This window comes from Triticum urartu, chromosome 5A (genome assembly GCF_056163025.1).
Source record: "Triticum urartu cultivar PI428250 chromosome 5A, HENAU_Tu73, whole genome shotgun sequence".
In the NCBI taxonomy this organism is placed as follows: domain Eukaryota; kingdom Viridiplantae; phylum Streptophyta; class Magnoliopsida; order Poales; family Poaceae; genus Triticum; species Triticum urartu.
Window position 1 is genome coordinate 20,295,971 of NC_141877.1, and position 20,769 is coordinate 20,316,739.

Consider the following 20,769-nt stretch of genomic DNA (forward strand, 5'->3'; position numbering starts at 1 on the left):
GATGAGAGGGTCTAGTGGAAAGTCTTGATATATGTATATCATGTATTCCGAAAAAAGATTCCTTCAATCCAATATTTATTTTTATTTTCGAGAAGACGTAAGTCCACTCTTTAACGTACATCATGTGTGCACCACAATTTTTGCATTTATTTCCATAAAAAATTGTGGCACTTCAATCTACGATGATCCATAGGAGGTGACCGGAGCCTGGCTATGAGATGTGTGTCATGATCTGCGACAAGACGGAAGACGATTACCCAGACAACAGACCACACTCATGCACGCAACCTGAAGAAAATTTCGAGCAATATTTCAATGAAAATGTGATTTCCCCTTTTTCACAAGTGCAACTGGGTGAAATGGTGCAAGTTGAATTATTCGCTAAAATGAACTCGTGCTTTTCAAAGTGAGTAGATTCCATATACATCATAGACACTTTGGCTATCCCATGTGTTACTCAATTTTTTTTGACTCCATAACATATTACTGATTTTTTTCACCGGGTACTGATATGCCACTAACGTCTATTTATCGTAAGTTTATCATCAAGTGGAAGTTGGAACACATATTTTCCCTTGGCACAGCAGAAAACAATCTGTTTTTATCTTTTCTATTGGATTTGTCATTTGACCGGAGAATGAACAATATCAGTTTTTTATTTTTTGCAAAGCCTAAAAACATAATAAGATTGGACAGAGGTCCTTTAGTCCCGGTTGATACTTAGAAAATAGAAAATTATATTTTTGTGCAAAAAGTTCAAAACTCTATTTGGCAACATTGTTTGTAATGGAAATATTCACCTATATGGCCAAGTTCACCACATTATCATAAACTATGGAATGAATATGGTCATCGCGTTGGTCATTTGAGACCAAATTTTTCATGGGAAAAATCTAATAATATAGCAAATGTAAAATTTGTCAACTTAAAATTATCCATCTCATCAAAATGAACAACTTTGATTTTTGAGGCATCTTCATCCGAGGTGGCATGCAACCGCTACAGCCAAAACAATGCATTGTAGCTAAGACCCCCTATTCCAAGTGGGACACTCAGTAAAGACCGCCTTTTCCGAGTTTAGCACTCGGTAATGCCCTGTTTGCTGAGTTTTGTGGTTTTACCAAGTGTTTCGTTGACAATACTCGGCAAAGTACCTGTTTGCCGAGTTTTAATTTTTTCCGAGTACTTCTTTGGTAGTTTCTCGGCAAAGATACTATTGCCGACTGCCTAACATATTGCACTTGGCAAAGACGAAAATTCCAGTAGTGAAGCTTTAAAGGAGCAAGTGCTTGTGTTTAGCCAGTTTCTTGAACCATTGGACTTGATCATGGGACAGCTGAGGAAAGAGTTCAACTGGGCTAAACGCAACAAGCTCATGTATATGTGTGGAAACGTCTCTGTTAAAATCCGCAAGGCCTTGATGGTGGACTTCAATGATATTGAGAGCGAGGCCAAGATGATGCTTGTATCTACCAAGGAGTGTGGAGAAGGTATCACCCTATTTGGAGCGTCGTGTGTGGTGCTCCTCGATGTTTTGTGGAACCCTTCTGCCTAATGGTGGCTGATTGGAAGTGTATATCGAATTGGTCAGGAGAAGATTATCCCTACATACAATCTAATCATAGAAGGAACACAAGAGAAGGGAAAATATGATATATATATATATATATATATATATATATATATGTATAAGCTAAGAAAGACCAAATGTCCAAATTGTTCTTTTCATGTGAGGCATAGCATGCGGAGCGCAACCTGCCATCAGAATCTATTTCCAATGACAGGATTTTGGAACAAATGACGGAAGATTAAAATCTGAAAGAGATTTTTGTGCATATTCTCCCATTGTAGTGACAATTGAACTTATAGATCTCTGGTAAATGGAAGCTTCTAAGATCAGAATGTTGCAATTTCCGTATTTGTTGTCTGGTACTTATCCTATTATATCATTAGTGGACAAGCATGCGTTCCATCAAATTCTGAATTTATGGATTGTTCAACAAAAGATGTAAATTATTTCCAAGGTATTGAAAATAGAAATTTTAAATTGAGATCGTATATGTGGTACACCTCCCTGCTGGAGCCGGCGGCATGATCCGGCCGTGCCATCCGATTCTGGCTTCCTGAGCGTGCTACCGCACCATGACTACCCGTTCGTGTCCCCTTTGTCTTGCCGCTAACTCTCTCTATCAGGCGAAGAAAGAGGGTGGCGGGGATGGCATCCTTGCAGTAGTTAGATTCCACGAACGATTCGGAGTGGGAGGAGATAAGCTTGACGTGGTGATGAGGTTCGGGGGCTCATCTGTGTCGTTGGTAACAAGGATGGAGGAGGTGGTGGGGCTCAGCCTTGGTCGTCAGGCAACGACTCAGTATACGTATGTCTGCTCTATCTATTTCTAGGAATCCTATATTTTCATGTAATCGTTTACAAATTTGTGAGAACAAGTCATGGGAGGTTAATTCTGAAGTATATAGATTAAGCTCCAATATATTACGCTCATCAAATCCTTCAAGTATACGTTATTCTCCTAACATTACCTGCCAACTTTCTTTCTCTTAGTTTTTACGCCACCTCCTCCCAATCATTTAATTATGCGTGTGCTAAACAGAACGAGAAAAAAATAGGTCAAAGGATTGCATCCTACCTAGTAGCGGCTGACCTTCCACTCAGGAGGCTAATCCAGGGGTGCGCCCCAACCACTAATATGGATTATGGTCCATAACACTAGCTATGTGGCATCTTCTCTCTCTATTTTCTCAATTTATCACTTGGTTGTGAACAATTTGATGTAATCTTTGGTATGTTTTATTGTGTGATAATTTTAACTTTCTGTTAACACTGTATGCAAATTATTTTGATTATCTATGCATGATTTATATATGTACATGTTCTTTGATCTAATCGAATATCATAAGAAGTCGAATGTTCTAGCTTATCTTTGTTATAATCGATCTACAATTATTTGCAAATTCACATATGTACCATTGCCCAACCTAAGGACTGAACATGCCGGTTAGCATAGGGATGAGAGGGTCTAGTGGAAAGCTTGATATATGTATATCATTATTCCGAAAAAAGATTCTTTCAATCCAATATTTGTTTTTATTTTTGAGAAGCCATCAGTCCACTCTTTAACGTACATCATGTGTGCAGCACACATTTTTCATTTATTTCCATTAAAAAATGTGACACTTCAATCGACGAAGATCCATAGGAGGTGACCAGAGCGTGGCTATGAGATGCGTGTCATCATTTGCGACAAGATGGAAGACGATTACCCAAACAACAGACCACACTTATGCACACAACTTGAAGAAAATGTCGAGGATCATTTCAATGAAAATGTAATTTCAACTTTTCGCTAAGTGCAACTGGGTGAAAACGTGCAAGTCGCATTATTTGCTAAAATGAACTCGTGCTTTTCAAAGTGAGTAGATTCCTTATACATCATAGACACTTTGGCCATCCCAAGTGTTACTCAATTTTTTTGACTCCCTAACATATTACTGAATTTTTTCACCGGGTACTCATATGCCACTAACGTCTATTGATCGTAAGTTTCTCGTCAAGTGGAAGTTGGACGACATTTTTTCCCTTGGCACAGCAGAAAACAATATATGCAGTTTTTATCTTTTCTATTGGATTTGTCATTTGACCGGAGAATGAACAACATCAGTTTTTTCTTTTTCGCAAAGCCTAAAAAAAATTAAGATTGGACAGAGGGCCTTTAGTCCTGGTTGATAATTAGAAAATAGAAAATTATATTTTTGTACAAAAAGTTCAAAACTCTATTTGGCAACATAGTTTGTAATGGAAATATTCACCACATTATCATAAACTATGGAATGAATATGGTCATCGCACTGGTCATTTGAGACCAAATTTTTCATGGAAAAAAGTGTAAATAATATGGAATCAAATGTAAAAGTTGTCAACATAAAATTATCCATCTCATCAAAACCAACAACTTTGATTTTCGAGGCATCTTCATCTGAGGTCGTGTGCAACCGCTACAGCCAAAACAATGCATTGTAGCGAAGACACCCTTTTGCCGAGTGGACACTCAGTAAAGACCCCCTTTTCCGAGTTTAGCACTTGGCAATGCCCTGTTTGTGAGTTTTGTGCTTTAACCGAGTGTTTCGTTGACAATACTCGGAAAGTACCTGTTTGCCGAGTTTTAATTCTTGCCGAGTACTTCTTTGGTAGGAACTCGACAAAGATACTATTGCCCACTGCCTAATTGCACTCCGCAAAGACGAAAATTCCAGTAGTGAAGCTTTAAAGGAGCGAGTGCTTGTGTTTAGCATGTTTGTTGAACCATTGAACTTGATCATGGAACAGCTGAGGAAAGAGTTCAACTGGACTAAACGCAACGAGCTCCTGTATATCGGTGGAAACGTCTCTGTTAAAACCCGCAAGTCCTTGATGGTGGACTTCAATGATATCGAGAGCGAGGCCAAGGTGATGCTTGCATCTACCAAGGTGGGTGGAGAAGGTATCACCCTCTTTGGAGCATCGCGTGTGGTGCTCCTCGATGTTGTGTGGAACCCTTCTACCCAAAGGTAGGCGATTGGACGTGCATATCGAATTGGTCAGCAGAAGATTGCCCATACATACAATCTAATCGTAGAAGGAACACAAGAGAAGGGCAAATATGATATATAAGCTAAGAAAGACCAAATGTCCAAATTATTCTTTTCAAGTGAGGCACAACCTGCGGAATGCAACCCGTTATCAGAATCTATTTCAAATGACATGATTTTGGAACAAATGGCGGAAAATGAAAATCTGAAAGAGATTTTTGTGAATATTGTCCCATTGTAGTGACAATAGAACTTATAGATATCTGGTAAGTGGAAACTTCTAAGATCATAATGTTGCAATTTCCATATTTGCTTGTGGTACTTATCATATTATATCATTACTGGACAAGCAGGCGTTCCTTCAAATTCTGAATTTATGGATTCTTCAACAAAAGAAGTAAATAATTTGCAAGGTATTGAAAATAGAAATTCTAAATTGAGATCGTATATGTGGTACGACTCCCTGCTGCAGCCGGCGACATGATCTGGCCGTGCCATCCGATTCCGTCTTCCTGACCATGCTACTGCACCATGACTACCTGTTCGTATCCCCTTTGGCTTGCCACTGACTCTCTCTATCAGGCCAAGAAAGAGGGCGGCGGAGATGGCATCCTTGCAGCAATGAGATTCCACAAAGGATTTGGACTGGGAGGAGATAAGCTGGATGTTCTGATGAGGTTCGGGGGCTCATCTGTGTCGTTGGCAATAAGGATGGAGGAGGTGGTGGGGCTCAGCCTTGGTCGTCAGACAATGACTCAGTATTCGTATGTCTCCTCTATCTATTTCAAGGAATCCTATATTCTCCTGTAATCATTTACAAATTTTTGAGAACAACTCATGGGAGGTTAATTCTGAAGTATATAGATTAAGCTCCAATATATTACGCTCATCAAATCCTTCAAGTATACTTTATTCTCATAACATCACTTGCCGAATTCCTTTCTCTTAGTTTTTACGCCACCTCCTCCCAGTCCTTTAAGTATGCATGTGCTAAACAGAACGAGAAAAAAATTAGGTGAAAGGGTTGCCTCCTACCTAGCAGTGCCTGACCTTCCTCTCAGGAGGCTAACCCAGGGGTGCGCCCCAACCACTAGTGTGGATTATGGTCCGTAACTCTATCTATGTGGCATCTTCTCTCTCTAGTTTCTCAATTTTATCACTTGGTTGTGATCGATTTGATGTAATCTTTGGTATGCTTTATTGTGTGATGATTTTGACTTTCTGTTAACACAATATACAAACTATTTTGATTATGTATGCATGATTTATAGATGTATATGTTCTTTGATCTAATCGAATATCATAATAAGTCCAATGTTCTAACTTATATTTGTTATAATCGATCTACAATTATTTGCAAATTCACATATGTACCACTGTCCAACCTAAGGACCTAACATGCCGGTTAGCATAGGGATAAGAGGGTCTAGTGGAAACTCTTGATATATGTATATTATGTATTCTGAAACAAGATTCCTTCATTCCAATATTTATTTTTAGTTTTGAGAAGCCATCAGTCCACTCTTTAACGTACATCATGTGTGCACCACAGTTTTTGCATTTATTTCCATCAAAAATTGCAAAACTTCAATATACGGTGATCCATAGGAGGTGACCAGAGCCTGGCTATGAGATGTGTGTCATCATCCGCGACAAAACAGAAGACAAGTACCCAAACAATAGACCAGACTCATGCACGCAGCCTGAAGAAGATGTCAGGCATCATTTCAATTAAAATGCAATTTCCACTTTTCCGCAAGTGCAACTGGGTGAAATGGTGCAAGTCGCATTATTCGCTAAAATGAACTCGCGCTTTCAAAATGAGTAGATTCCATATACATCATAGAAACTTTGCCCATCCCATATGTCGCTCGATTTTTTTCACTCCCTAACATATTACTGAATGTTTTCACCGGGTACTCATATGCCACTAACGTCTATTTATCGTAAGTTATCGTCAAGTGGAAGTTGGAAGACATTTTTTTCCCTTGGCACAGTACAAAACAATCTATGCGGTTTTTATCTTTTCTATTGGATTTGTCATTTGACGGGAGAATGAACAACATCGGTTTTTTCTTTTTTCCAAAGCCTAAAAACAAATTAAGATTGGACACAGGGGCTTTAGTCCCGGTTGATACTTAGATAATAGAATATGATATTTTTGTGTAAAAAGTTCAAAACTCTATTTGGAAACATTGCTTGTAATGGCAAGATTCACCTGTATGCCCAACATCACCACATTATCATAAACTATGGAATGAATATGGTCATCGCGTTGGTTATTTGAGACCAAATGTTTCATGGAAATATTGTAAATAATATGGCATCAAATGTAAAAGTTGTGAACATAAAATTATCCATCTCTTCAAAATGAACATCTTTGATTTTTAAGGCATCTTCATTCGAGGTCGTATGCAACCGCTACAACTAACACTAGTAGAAAACAGGGCTATGGTCCAGGCCGGGTCAGCCCATTAGTCCCGGTTCAGTCTAGAACCGGGACCAATGTGGGCATTGGTCCCGGTTCGTGAGCCCAGGGGGCCAGCCGGGCCACGTGGGCCATTGGTCCCGGTTCATCTGGACCTTTTGGTCCCGGTTGGTGGGATGAACCGGGACCAATGGGCCTCGCTCCTGGCCCACCACCATTGGTCCCGGTTGGTGGCTTGAACCGGGACCAAAGGCTCCCCTTTAGTCCCGGCTCATGTCACCAACCGGGACCAATGAGGTGCCTATATATACCCCCTCGCGCAAGAGCAGAGCACAGTGCTCTGTTTTTTTCTGGTCGAGGGGGAGAGGGCTTTGTGGTGCTCTAGCTCACCTCCTATGCACATGAGGTGTTCGATGGAATGCCCGAGCCACACTACTTAAGCTTTCTCCTCTCGAAGCTCGACCTCCAAGCTCCATTTTCCTCGAGATTTGTCTAGATTTAGCGGTCTGTCACGCCCCGTCCCCGTCTTCACCGCCGTCGGTCACCCGCGCCGATCTCATCATCGACACCATCGTGGTGAGCCTCTTGTTCTTATCTTCTTTCTGAAAGGAAAAATATTCTTACTTGTATGTTTAGATAGATACTTGTATCATTTTCTTACATTTATTATTGCATCTTATATAGTGCAATGGTTTTGGTATCCGCCCCCGTCGGCCCTCGTCCTGTCTATGATTCGGATATGGTATGTATATTATCTTTATAACTATTGGTTCATTTATTGTTTATGAAAATTATGCTGACCAATGTGACATAGATTTTATTTATCTAGGATGTATGTGAATCGGAAATGCCAACCGACCCTATTGTCGAGAGGTTAAATTTAGTTGAAGAAGAAAACAATTTGTTGAAGGAAAAAAAAATTGAGGAGGAGAAGATGATATTGGAGTTGCATGTTGCGGATGTCATCGATGATCACAAGATCAAGATGGATGCAATGCGCTTGAAGATTAGAATGATTAGAAAATATGCCATTCATACCGAGGCTTGGTATCATTATGCCATTGGATCAATTGTTACCTTGGTTGCGATTATGATCGCATTTGTTTTCGCATTGAAATGTTTTACATAGTTTCAATGTATGGTTTGATTAATTAGATGCTCTGGAGAACTATATGTTGTTAGATGAGAACTATGTATGCACTTTGGTTTTAATGTGATGATGAACTTCTATTAATTTGGACACTTAATTATATATAATGCACGCAGATGAACCAGCAATGGATGTACGGTGACAGACACACCCGCGAGTACATTAAGGGCGTGCATGAGTTTCTCGATGCGGCTGAGGCAAACAAGCAGAATGGTTTTATGTGTTGTCCATGCACTGAATGTGGGAATACGAGGTATTACTCTAACCGGAAAATCCTTCACTCCCACATGCTTTACAAGGGTTTCATGCTACACTATAATGTTTGGACGAGGCACGGAGAAATAGGGGTTATGATGGAAGACGGCGAAGAAGAAGAGTACGATGACAACTATGCGCCCCCTGAATACGGTGATGCTGCAACGGGGGGAGCTGGTGAAGATCAAGAGGAACCAGATGATGTGCCCAATGATGCTGCCACGGGTGAAGCTGCTGAAGATCAAGAGGAACCAGACGATGTGCCCGATGATGATGATATCCGTCGGGTCATTGTCGATGCAAGGACGCAATGCATTAGTCAAACGGAGAAGCTGAAGTTCAATCGCATGTTAGAGGATCACAAAAAAGGGTTATACCCCAATTGCGAAGATGGCAACACAAAGCTCGGTACCGTACTGGAATTGCTGCAGTGGAAGGCAGAGAATGCTGTGGCTGACAAAGGATTTGAGAAGCTACTGAAAATATTGAAGAAGAAGCTTCCAAAGGATAACAAATTGCCCGACAGTACATACGCAGCAAAGAAGGTCATATGCCCTCTAGGATTGGAGGTGGAGAAGATACATGCATACCCTAATGACTGCATCCTCTACCGCGGTGCATACAAGGATCTGAACGCATGCCCGGTATGCGGTGCATTGCGGTATAAGATCAGACAAGATGACCTTGGTGATGTTGACAGCGAGCCCCCCAGGAAGAGGGTTCCTACGAAGGTGATGTGGTATGCTCCTATAATACCACGGTTGAAACGTCTGTTCAAAAATGAAGAGCATGCCAAGTTGATGCGATGGCACAGTGAGAACCGAAAGAAAGATGGGAAGTTGAGAGCACCTGCTGACGGGTTGCAGTGGAGAAAAATTGAGAGAAAGTACTGGGATGAGTTTGCAAAGGACCCAAGGAATGTATGGTTTGCTTTAAGCGCGGATGGCATTAATTCTTTCGGGGAGCAGAGCAGCAAACACAGCACCTGGCCCGTGACTCTATGTATGTATAACCTTCCTCCTTGGATGTGCATGAAGCAGAAGTTCATTATGATGCCAGTTCTCATCCAAGGCCCTAAGCAACCCGGCAACGACATTGATGTGTACCTAACGCCATTAGTTGAAGAACTTTTACAGCTTTGGAATGGAAACGGTGTACGTACGTGGGATGAGCACAGACAAAGAGGAATTTAACCTCAAGGCGTTGCTGTTCGTGACCATCAACGATTGGCCCGCTCTCAGTAACCTTTCCGGATAGACAAACAAAGGATACCACGCATGCACGCACTGTTTAGATGACACTGAAAGTATATACTTGGACAAATGCAGGAAGAATGTGTACCTGGGCCATCGTCGATTTCTTCCGACCAACCATCAATGTCGAAAGAAAGGCAAGCATTTCAAAGGCGAGGCAGATCACCGGAAGAAGCCCGCCATGCGCACCGGTGATCACGTGCTTGCTATGGACAATGATTTACACTACGTAATATTTGGAAAGGGTCCCGGTGGACTAGCTGTTCCGAATGACGCTGAGGGACACGCACCCATGTGGAAGAGGAAATCTATATTTTGGGACCTACCCTACTGGAAAGACCTAGAGGTCCGCTCCTCAATCGACGTGATGCACGTGACGAAGAACCTTTGCGTGAACCTGCTAGGCTTCTTGGGCGTGTATGGGAAGACAAAAGATACACCTGAGGCACGGGAGGACCTGCAACATTTGCACGAAAAAGACGGCATGCCTCCGAAGCAGTATAAAGGTCCTGCCAGCTACGCTCTTACAAAAGAAGAGAAAGAAATCTTCTTTGAATGCCTGCTCAGTATGAAGGTCACGACTGGCTTCTCGTCGAATATAAAGGGAATAATGAATATGCCAGAGAAAAAGTTTCAGAACCTAAAGTCTCATGACTGCCACGTGATTATGACGCAACTGCTTCCGGTTGCATTGAGGGGGCTTCTACCGGAAAACGTCCGATTAGCCATTGTGAAGCTATGTGCATTCCTCAATGCAATCTCTCAGAAGGTGATCGATCCAGAAATCGTACCAAGGCTAAGGAGTGATGTGGCGCAATGTCTTGTCAGTTTCGAGCTGGTGTTCCCACCATCCTTCTTCAATATCATGACGCACGTCCTAGTTCATCTAGTCGACGAGATTGTCATCCTGGGGCCCATATTTCTACACAATATGTTCCCCTTTGAGAGGTTCATGGGAGTCCTAAAGAAATATGTCTATAACCGCGCTAGGCCAGAAGGAAGCATCTCCATGGGCCATCAAACAGAGGATGTATTCGGGTTTTGTGTTGACTTCATTCCTGGCCTTAACAAGATAGGTCTCCCTAAATCGCGGTATGAGGGGAGACTGACTGGAAAAGGCACTCTTGGAAGAGACTCAATAATATGCAAGGACGGATATTCTTGGTCTCAAGCACACTACACAGTTCTAGAGAACTCTACCTTGGTGACCCCGTATATTGATGAACACAAGAACAGTCTGCGCTCCAATCACCCGGAGCAGTGCGACGACTGGATTACATGTGAACACATCAGGACTTTCAGCAGTTGGTTGGAAACACGTCTCAGAGGTGACAACACTATTTGTGATGAGTTGTACTTGTTGTCCAGGGGACCATCTTTGACTGTATTGACTTACAAAGGATACGAGATAAATGGGAATACATTTTACACGATCACCCAAGATCAAAAGAGCACCAACCAAAACAGCGGTGTCCGCTTTGATGCAGCAACCGAGAGTGGAAAGGATACATATTATGGTTACATAGTGGACATTTGGGAACTTGACTACGGACCTGATTTTAAGGTCCCTTTGTTTAAGTGCAAATGGGTCAATCTGTTAGGCGGCGGGGTACAGGTAGACCCACAGTACGGAATGACAACAGTGGATCTGAAAAATCTTGGGTACACTGACGAACCGTTCGTCCTAGCCAATGATGTTGCACAGGTTATCTATGTGAAGGACATGTCTGCCAAACCGAGAAAAAGAAAAGATAAGGAAGCGAATACATCATACGATGAGCCAAAGCGCCACATAGTTCTTTCAGGAAAAAGGGACATCCTGGGAGTGGACGGCAAGACAGACATGTCTGAAGATTATGAAAAGTTTCATGAAATTCCTCCCTTCAATGTCAAGGCTGACCCAAGCATCCTGATAAACAATGAAGATTATCCATGGTTACGGCGCAATAAGCAAATGACACAAGCGAAGAAAAAGTGAAGACTTTCTCCCGCAACTTTGCAACACACGAACATGCTACCATTGTTCGTTTTGTACATGCACATGCTATGTGGGTGAAATTATGATACCATCTCAACTTTCAACTTTTTCAGAGTTCATTTGAAATGCTTTCATGTCTTATGGTTCGGCCCTCGTAATACCATGACCATTAGTCCCTAGCCCATGCCTACTTTTAACTTTCAACTTTGAACTTTCTAAAACTAATGGCACTAACAGAAACTTTCAACTTTCATCTATTCTCATTTTTTAGTAAGTTAATCACAAACTTGTGATTCACACAATTTTCAAAGAATTCAAATTTTAACTATTCAAATTTGAAAACTAATGGCACTAACAGAAAGTTTATAATTTTTCTAAAACTAATGGCACTAACAGAAAGTTTATAATTTTGCTGACCTAAAATCAAAAAGAGTTAAAAAATAAAGCAAAAATAAAAGGACATAAATAATGCAGAAAACAAAACAAAAAAACTGGAAAAAAATAAAAATAGGAACAATAAGTATTTTGTTGTAAGTAGAAACAAAATAAAATAAATAAAGAAACAAAGAAAACAAAAAACAAAAAAAGTGTTTTCAAATTTGAAAAAATGGCACTAACAGATAGTTTATAATTTTTCTAAAACTAAAAGCAAAAAGAACTAAAAAATAAATCAAAAACAAAAGAAAATAAATAATGCAGAAAACAAAACAAAAAATTGGAAATAAAAATAGCAACAATAAGTATTTTGTTGTAAGTAGAAACAAAATAAAATAAATAAAGCAACAAAGAAAACAAAAAACAAAAAAGTATTGTCAAATTTGAAAACTAATGGCAATAACAGAAAGTTTATAATTTTTTCTAAAACTAAAAGCAAAAAGAATTAAAAAATAAAGCAAAAAACAAAAGAAAATAAATAATGCAAAAAACAAAACAAAAAAAACTGGAAAAAAATATTTTTATAGTAAAGTTAATCACAAACTTGTGATTCACACAAATTTCAAAGAATTCAAATTTTAACTATTCAAATTATAATTTTTCTGACCTAAAAGCAATAAGAATTAAAAAATAAAGCAAAAAACAAAAGGAAATAAATAATGCAAAAAACAAAACAAAAAACTGGAAAAAAAATGCCACCTATTGGGCCACCACTGCCTGAATACGACTAGAAACACAACATGGGCCAGGATTCAAGGCCGCAGAAGGCCCAATAGGCCCACAAGCAAAGCAGTGTCAGATTAGGCCCATAGGCCTGCAGTTCAGAGGAGTTCGAGAGGGAGGAGGAAGCAGAGCTTATAAACAGGTGTTGGGCGCTGTCAACTAGCGAGGTGGGACTAAACTTTTGGGCGCGGAGCAGCACAAGGCCATTGGTCCCGGTTGGTGCACCAACCGGGACCAAAGGCCGCCGCTTCCCGCCCTTTGGGCTGCTGAAAATTGCCTTTGGTCCCGGTTGGTGGCACCAACCGGGACTAATGCCCACCTTTAGTCCCGGTTTGTCCCACGAACCGGGACTAAAGGCTTTGCCATATAAGTTCACACTTTGGAAATTTTCACTCTCATCTCTCGCAGTTGCCGCCCCGATGCCGATGCCGCGAGGCTGCCCCGCCGTCGCCGTCGCCTCACCCATGCCCGTCGTAGCCCGCGCCCTCGCCGTCGCCCGCCGTCGCCCGCGCCCTCGCCGTCGCCCACCGTCGCCCGGGCCCCTGCCCCAGCCCGCCCCTGCCCCGACGCGCGCCGCCACGGCCCGCCCCCGTCGCCGTCGCCCGCGCGCCGCCCCGGCCCGCCCTCGCCATCGCCCGCGCCCCTGCCCCGACGCCATCCTCGCCGCCGACCTCTCCTCAGCTTGGTCCGGTAGCCGGCGCCCTCCCTTTGCAATTTTTTTTAGGTTATTTTCATTTGTAGAAATTTTTTATGTATCTAGGAATATTTTTGTTCATAGATGATAGATGATCAAATGATGATTTTTTTGTTCATAGATGATAGATGATCAAATGATGTTTTTTTTCATAGATGATCATATGATTTTTTTAGGTTATTTTCATTTGTAGAAGTTTTTTATGTATTTAGGAATATTTTTGTTCATAGATGATAGATGATCAAATGATGATTTTTTTGTTCATAGATGATAGATGATCAAATGATGTTTTATTTTTGTTCATAGATGATCATATGATTTTTTAGGTTATTTTCATTTGTAGAAATTTTTGTTCATATATGGATATTTAGGGGGTCGAGGGTCGAGAACTAGTTTAGGGGGTCGAGGGTCAAGAACGTCGGACATTCATGAGAGAGGCGGGGAAGAAGGGGAAGAAGAGGGAGAAGAAGAGGAAGAAGAATAAAAAGAGGAGAAGAAAGAATAGAGGAGAAGAAGTTCTTCTCTCCTCTATTCTTTCTTCTCTTCTTTTTTCTTCTTCTTCTTCCTCTTCTTTTTTTATCGGGAACGAGTGTCGTCGAGGGGTCGAGGGGGGGGGACGGCGAACATTCATGAGAGAGATGGGGAAGAGGGAGAAGAAGAGGAGAGGAAGAAGAGGAAAAAAAGAAGAGGAAGAAGAAGAATAAAAAGAGAGGAGAAGAAAGAATAGATGAGAATAACTTCTTCTCCTCTATTCTTTCTTCTCCTCTTTTTATTCTTATTCTTCCTCTTCTTCTTTTTATCGGGACCGAGGGCATGTCGAGAGTGTCGTCGAGCGGTCGAGGGTCGGGAAACTAGGGCTTACCCGAAGAAGGAGAAGAAGAGAAGAGGAAGAAGAGGAGAAAAAAAAGAAAAGGAAAAAAAGCGGAAGAAGAAGAAAAAAAAAGAGGAGAAGAAGAAGGAATAGAGAAGACTTTGTCAGTTCTTCTTCTCCTCTAGCTATTCCTTTCTTCTTCTCCTCTTTCTTCTTCTTCTTCTTCTTCTTAATTTTTATCGGGGGTTCGAGGGGTCGAGGATCGCCGAGGGGTCGAGAGAGGTTTCCTAGTGTCAAAGTATTGAAGAAATCCATGCCTTCATCATTAGCCGGAAGTAACCAGGGCATGTTGGTACGAAGTTCTGCAAAGTTGTTCTGGAATGGAGTCCCAGATAGAATAATCCGCCTTTTGGTACGAATTCAACAAAGGCCTTCCAAATAGCGATATTCGGAAGGCTCTTGCTGAACTTTGTACCAAAAAGCGAATTATCCTATCTGGGACTCCGTTCCAGAACAACTTTGTAGAGCTTCGTACCATCATGCACATGTTACTTTCGCCTAATGATGAAGACATGGTTTTGTTGAATCCTTTGACACTAGGCAACCTCCCGACCCCTCGGCGATCCTCTCGAACAAGAGAGGAAGAAGAGGATAAAAAAAGAAGAGGAAGAAGAAAAAAAAAGAGGAGAAGAAAGAATAGAGGAGTGTCGTCATTGTCGATATATACCCCCTCCCGATAGCTTACTATGATTAGGTAGCTAGTTCTACGTTTGGCACTAATATATCCATCTGTCATGTTTGAATAATAATTGCCATGTTGTAAATATTTTTAGAAACTATGGACACCTCCCTAGACGAAGCAAAAGAAGCGTTGTTGAGGGACATAATCGCAGAAGGAAGTGATGCCATCTCGTTGTTTCTCAACGAAACCGATGGTCTAGAAGGAGAGGGTGAACAAGCTGGCTACGGTGACCTAATGCCGGTGCAAGAAGAAGAACATGAGGACGGCTCCGGTGACCCAATGCCGGTGCAAGAAGGAGACCGTGATGACGGCTCTGGTGACCGAACCGAGTCCGGCTAGGTATATATATTAGTTAAGCCTGTGCTGACTAGCTGATTGATGCATTCATTGTTTTGGTATGTACACATATTAATTAAGTCTTTGTTCTTTTTTCTAGCCCTCCGGATCGAGCACAACTTCGGTAAAGAGAAGAGGCCCGAAGAAAAAGTTGAGCTCGGATGAAAAGTTTGAGATCATAGCAATCGCGCACGACGGCCAACCGATTGAACCCCTCAGGACAAAGAACGCATTTGTTGCTCAGTGCGGGGTTCTGGTTAGGGACAAGATCCCGTTAAGCATCCAGCAATGGTTTAAGCCGGCTACAGAAGACCCTGAGGTGTCTTATGTCAATGATATGCAGAAAAATGATCTTTGGACTGAGCTGAAGTCAAATTTCACCCTACCGCCAGAGGATAATCCAGAGAACCCAGTTAAATAGAAATTAATCAAGTCTTTTGCTCTTAAGAGGATGGCAGAACTATTCAGGAGGTGGAAGAAAGAGCTGAATAAGTTTGTCGAAAATAATGAGACACCAGAATTCAAGGGCAGATATGAGAAGATCAGAGATCACTGGCCCGCATTTGTGGCCCACAAGACATCGGAAAAGAGTAAGAAGATGTCGGGGACAAACAAGCAAAATGCTGCGAAGAAGAAGCTTAACCATCGCACGGGGTCAGGTGGCTACCTCGTAGCCCGGCCTAAGTGGTCCAAGACTGAGAATGATCTGGTTGATAAAGGGATCGAACCAAAGACAATTACCTGGCCAGACCGTTGCCGGATTTGGTTCTTCGGGGCTGGCGGAACCTTGGACCCTGTAACAGGGAAGTGCATTTGGACGAACGATCAAATGGACATACGAGTCAGGAAGCTTAAGCGGTATATCGAAGCAGCGCAGGAGGGGGCGTTCTTTCCAGACAGAGAGAACGACGAGCTCACAATGGCCCTCGGGAATCCTGAGCACCCTGGACGGACATGAGGCACGCCAGGCTCCATTCCGTGGAAGGTTGGGTTTCTGGACGCAGGCGGTTACAAATCCCATGAGAGGAGGAAAAAAGTGCAGCAGACCCAAATGCAGGTGCTGCAAGAAAGGGTAGACGCAATAGAGGAACGAGAAGCAAATCGCAACAAATGTACTGCCGAAGCCTCCCCCGAAGCTACCCCACCATCTCAGCGCAGAAGCAGCGTGGCTTCCACCGAGCTGCCTCAGCCGGAGCATGCCTTGACGGCTCCTGCCAGCTATCCCGTGGATGCTATCACGGAGTCTCAGAATTGCCACCTTATGACGCAATGGATGAATTTGAAGGTCAAAGCGGCTGTTGGCTCTGTTTATCCTACTGAACCCGGCGCAACTTTTCACTTTCGGCCGATTCCAGAAGGATATGCTAGGGTGATGGTGGATGAAATAACGGAGGGATTTCAGGACCTCCAGCTTGACCACCCTACCGGTGAAGGGGAGACTCGGCTAGGGTCTGCTCTGAAGACTCCATGCCTATGGCGGAAGGAGCTCATCAACCTTCCGAACTGGAGGCCTCCGCCTCCTCCTCCTCCTCCGGCGAGTCAGGGCACTCCGCCTCCTCCACCGCCTCCTCCTCCGGCGAGTGACGATCAGGGCCCTCGGCCGGCTCCTTCTCCGGCGCGTGGCGGCACACCGCCTCCTTCTCCGCCTGGGCCGACGCGCCTGAGCAGCCAACCTCCTCCTTCTCCGCCTCGTCAGCAAGGGCAGAAGAGACCTGCCGCCGCTCCAGCTGCTCTGGCACGTCGTAGTCCTTCTCCTCTGCCTCGTAAGCATGTCAAGAAGACAACCGCTCCGTCTGCTTGGTCGGCGTCTAGCAGTACAACCAGAGGCGGGAGGACATACAGATTCGGTCCTTCTCTGAAGACTCCAGAGAAGTTACCATACGAGAGGACCCCGGAGGAGAACGCGAAGATCGCGCAAACCGAAGTGGATGACTGGTTTCAAGGGTTGAAAGCAAAGAGACTTCCACCTCCGGAGGAGAAGTTAGATCCGGTGAAAGTGAAGCGCACTCTGGCTGCCCTGGCAAAACCACCCAAGTCTCCGCCGAAAGGCAACTATGAGCGCATTATTGCAAAGACATGGGCCAAGGCGGAGCGGTCGGGAAGTACAGTGAGTGATCAAAGGCTGAAAGAACGACGAGTAGCTGGGAAACAAATTGCCCAGCTCGGCGAACAAGCGAAGCAATCATGCCCCCCCCTCAAGGTGCCTAGCGACATCGTCGATCCGAGGATGGTGCCCGGTTATGGCAATGTTGACGATTACCTGCCCGACGATGTACATTATGATCCCATGGAGGTGCAGATACACAGATACGAGTACGGGAAGCCTCTCGTCAAAGACGAAAAATCTTTAACAACGATGATGCGAAGATTACATGATTGGTACTTGAAAATCTGCAGAGAGTCTGGGGGGAGGAGTACTTTGTATGCGAGAGTTAAACCGGAGCATGACCTCATTGGAATTGAACTGTTGCCTATTCCATTTGAGGAGTTCTATCAGTTTTTCAATCAATTGGCCCTCAATAAAACAACGATCACCTGCTACTGTCTGTAGGTACTACTACTTCTGTCATTTAGTCTCTCTATATAGCTCATCTCTTTCATTGCATGTATTTATAATTATCCTCACTATATTATGCAGAATGAAGATCGCCGAATTGAAGAAAAGACAAATCGGTGATATTGGGTTCGTTAACACATATCTCATAGATGCAACTGAGGTTGAACATCGTCCCGGAGATACAGAGGCCAACTTGCTACGATCATTCAAAAAAAATGAAAACAAAGATATAATACTCTTTCCTTACAACTTCAAGTGAGTGTTACTGTCTTGTGCATATTCGGTTTCCCTTATATATTAGTCCAGGTTATAGTAATGTAATTGATGAGTTATGCATGCGTGTGCAGATTCCACTATATTCTCCTAGAGATTAGGCTTGAGCAGGGAGTAGTAACCGTCTTGGACTCTAAACGAAAAGATCCCCAGGAGTATGCGGACATGACTGAAATCCTCAAGAAGTAAGTTAAATCGATCATTATCCACCGTATCAGCAACTTTGTTCATTTCCTGATATCAAGTAATTGTTTTCTTTGTCCGGCAGGGTTTGGAGAAAATTCACTAGAAAAGTTCCGGGACTGCCGAAGGAGCTGTAATTTAGACACCCGAAAGTAAGTAATGTAGTAGCATGTTCCGCGCATCTCCTAGTGATTCAAGCGCTAGTTTCATCAATACCATTTAGCATTCTTGCTTATCAGTTTGATTGACCTCTATTTCTTGTAAAGTGGTTGTGGTAGGAACAAGGGAATGATTTCTATGGATACTACGTCTGCGTGTCCATCCGCCACACGACCTGTGAGTGGGGCGGGTACTCTGACGAACAATATGAAGTACGTAAATAACAACATTCACAATTTTATTTTATTACCATCATTTGTATTGAGTTTCATTCATTTATATATATATGTATTGACCCCCTTCTTCAAATTAGATGTTTCGGAAGCGGGATGAACTCCTAGCACCAGCTCGCATGCGAGCAATTCAAGAGGAATTGGCGGCATTCTTTCTTGACCAAGTGATCGCTGAAGACGGAGAATACTATGTGGACCATGAGTCCGTATGATTATATTTGTAAGAGATAATTATTGTATATATGTAGCCGGTAGTGTCGGATAGATATACGAGAGCTTGTTGTTCGACCAATCTCTCGGAGAAGGAGAGGTGGTCGATATCACTTCTCTCTGTATGCATATATGTTCATGACGATCTTCTGTTTCCTTCGTTTGCTTACTAGCTAACTAGCGTGTCTAGTCCTCTCTATACGTATGTATAGTACGTAGCGTCGACCAAGCACGGACGTAAGAGAGGACACTTCTATCTATTAATTATAGCTAGCTAAAACTATATATGAAACACCTAAATTAACCCCCCAAAACCCCCAAACCCCCCCCCCCTTTCAAAAAAAAACAAAAACCCCAGCCACAGAAATGCTGACGCGTGGATGCCTATTGGTCCCGGTTGGTGCCGCCAACTGGGACCAAAGGGTCTCCTGCCTGGGCTCTGCGCACTGCCCACGTGGAGGCCCATCAGTCCCGGTTCTGGATTGAACCGGGACTAAAGGGTCGGGGCATTAGTACCGACACTAGGACTAAAGGCCCTTACGAACCGGGACTAAAGGCCCTTACGAACCGGGACTATAGGCCCTTTTTCTACTAATGTAAACCAATGCATTGTAGCTAAGAACACCTTTTGCCGAGTGGGGCAATCAGTAAAGACCACCTTCTCCGAGTTTAGCACTCGGCAATGCCCTGATTGCTGAGTTTTGTTGTTTTACCGACTGTTTCGCTGACGATACTCGGCAAAGTACCTGTTTGCCGAGTTTTAATTTTTGCCGACTACTTCTTTGGAAGGGACTTGACAAAGATACTATTGTCGACTGCCTAATTGCACTCGGGAAAGACGAAAATTCCAGTAGTGAAGCTTTAAAGGAGCGAGTGCTTGTGTTTAGCTAGTTTCTTGAACCATTGGACTTGATCATGGGACAGCCGACGAAAGAGTTCAGGTGGACTAAACACAACGAGCTCCTGTATATGAGTGGAAACGTCTCTGTTAAAACCCGCAAGGCCTTGATGGTGGACTTCAATGATATCGAGAGTGAGTCCAAGGTGATGCTTGCATCTACCAAGGTGTGTGGAGAAGGTATCACCCTCTTTGGAGCGTCGCGTGTGGTGCTCCTCGATGTTGTGTGGAACCCTTCTGCGTAAAGGCGGGCGATTTGATGTGCATATCGAATTGGCAGCAGAAGATTGTCCATTCATACAATCTAATCGTATAAGGAATACAAGAGAAGGGCAAATATGATATATAAGCTAAGATAGACCAAATGTCCAAATTGTTCTTTTCAAGTGAGGCGTATCCTACGGAGTGCAACCCGTAATCAGAATCTATTTCCAATGACATGATTTAGGAACAAATGACGGAAGATGAAAATCTGAAAGAGATTTTTGTGAATATTCTCCCATTGTATTGACAACAGAACTTATAGATCTCTGGTAAATGGAAGCTTCTAAGATCAAAATTTTGCAATTTCCATATTTGTTTGTGGTACTTATCCTATTATATCATTAGTGTACAAGCAGGCGTTTTATACGTCCATTTTGCATCATGCTTTTATATCGATATTTATTGCATTATGGGCTGATATTACACATTATGTCAGAATACTTATGCCTATTCTGTCTTATTTTACAAGGTTTACATAAAGAGGGAGAATGCCGGCAGTTGGGATTCTGGGCTGGAAAAGGAGCAAATATTAGAGACCTATTCTGCACAGCTCCAAAAGTCCGGAAACTTCACGGAAGTCATTTTCAGAATATATAAAAAATA

General features: G+C 42.8%; 3 pseudogenes; all 3 read left to right on the plus strand.

The window, feature by feature from the left end:
* Window positions 1-1,327: 1,327 nt before the first annotated feature.
* Window positions 1,328-1,851, plus strand: LOC147967591 (SNF2 domain-containing protein CLASSY 3-like; annotated as a pseudogene).
* A 2,482-nt stretch (window positions 1,852-4,333) lies between these two features.
* Window positions 4,334-4,825, plus strand: LOC125506638 (SNF2 domain-containing protein CLASSY 3 pseudogene; annotated as a pseudogene).
* A 15,094-nt stretch (window positions 4,826-19,919) lies between these two features.
* Window positions 19,920-20,413, plus strand: LOC125506639 (SNF2 domain-containing protein CLASSY 3-like; annotated as a pseudogene).
* The last annotated feature ends 356 nt before the right edge of the window (window positions 20,414-20,769 follow it).